Below are 1859 nucleotides of genomic sequence, written 5' to 3'. Positions count from 1 at the left end.
ATGATGAGAGAGAATCATGGATGGGCTGCCTCCTGCATGTCCCACCCTGGGGATGGAGCCCACAACCCGGGCCTGTGCCCTGACCGGGAATCGAACCCTGACCTCCTGGTTCTTAGGCCGAAGCTCAGACACAGAGCCACGCCAGCCGGTCTGAAAAGGGGTTTTCTTCATTACTGATCAGGTAAACGCAGAACGAAACCCAGAGATAACATTTCCCCCCTCAGATGAGCGAGGAGCAGGCTCCCACCCAGGCGGGGAGGGGGTGGGAAGTAAGTGCCTTCACAAGTTGCCGTCAGGAAAATGAATTGGCTCAACTTTCGGAAAATTAATCTGGGGCGTCTGTCATAAAAAACCCACCGATTCTCTGACCCGTAAATCTCACGTGGGCATCAATCTTCGGAAATAAAATCTCCGGCGTCGCAGGGTGCGTGCAGAATTATTCATAGTGACGACAATATCTGCAAAGCACTATCCATTCTGGTGGAATAAATTATGGTAAAACTAGCCGGTTGGGTATTATGCAGATATTCAACAAAGAAAGCATCCAATCGATAGGTATTGATCTTGAAGAATATACAGGAAGTATTTTCAGATTAAAAAAAAAAGTAAAACTCAATTTATTTATTTTTTAAATGCCCCACACTGCAGATATTTAGGCAGGCGTGGCTGGCACTGGAGGTCTGAAATGATACCGTTTTATAATTTCCCTTCTTCCTCTTTTGCATGAAAAAGTGCTGTGCAGAGAGAATCAGCCCGGCCGGTGTGGCTCAGTGGTTGAGCGGCGACCTATGAACCAGGAGGTCAGGGTTCGATTCCCAGTCAGGGCACAGGCCTGGCTTGCGGGCTCCATCCCCAGTGTGGGGCATGTAGGAGGTAGCCGATCCATGATTCTCTCTCATCATTGATGTCTCTCTCTCCCCCTCTCCCTTCCTCTCTGAAATCAATAAAAAAAAATGCATATTTTTAAAAAATAAAATAAAAGTGAGAATCAAACCAGGGATGGGGAGAGCCACAGAGACACCGTGATGGCTGTGCTGTGGTCTCTCCGTGGGTGATGCCCAAAGGGCCTGCCCTGTCTCCTCACAGGAAGCTCTGTCCTCCATCGCATTCCGGTGGCTTCTCACCGGGCACCTGATTCGTCCAGAGTGAGGCTGGCAAATGGATGTCATTCAAGAGCTGCACCGGTAGGTCAGTCCTGGCGACCCGGAGCCGCGTCAGGGCTCAGGGGAGAGTGTCACAGTTCACCATCAGCGTCTCCCCAGGCGGGGCGGGGGCGGGGCCTGGCGCGGGAGTCAGCCAGCAGGCCGCCCACCGACTTCTAGGTGCCCTTGGCGACAGACCTGCTGTGATGGGCAACGGAAACACTGCGTCCAAGAGGGGAAGGAGCCGGTACGGGAACGTGGCTGGATACTTAGAAACGCCTTCTCAGGCGCGCGGTGATGTCTGATGTTTCTTACGGGGTGTGCACGGACCAGCAAGAAAAACACGTCACCGCTTTTGACAAGGACAGACCACTGCATCTTGATTTTCAAAAGTACGTTTTCCAATCATCACAATTTCAGGCATGAAATTCAATTCATTAAAGATAAACAGCTCATAAGCAGGAACTTCCTTCAATTTGAAACAGCCTCATGGGTAAGTCTCCTGGGCAGCTTTGGCTGAGAAAATATTTGACATATTTGGGAAGTTACCTAAAAGGATTTTCCCGCTGGTTTTAAATCATCTCCTCAAAGATGTACTTTTCTCTATGAGTATGTTATTTGTTGGGTATTAAAGACAGTTCAATGATGATGATGATGGTGGTGATGGTGATGATGGTGATGATGATGGTGATGGTGATGATGGTGATGGTGATGATG

The sequence above is a fragment of the Myotis brandtii genome, unplaced genomic scaffold, assembly GCF_000412655.1.
Source record: "Myotis brandtii unplaced genomic scaffold, ASM41265v1 scaffold97, whole genome shotgun sequence".
Taxonomy (NCBI): domain Eukaryota; kingdom Metazoa; phylum Chordata; class Mammalia; order Chiroptera; family Vespertilionidae; genus Myotis; species Myotis brandtii.
Note: the sequence above shows the minus strand (reverse complement) of the source record.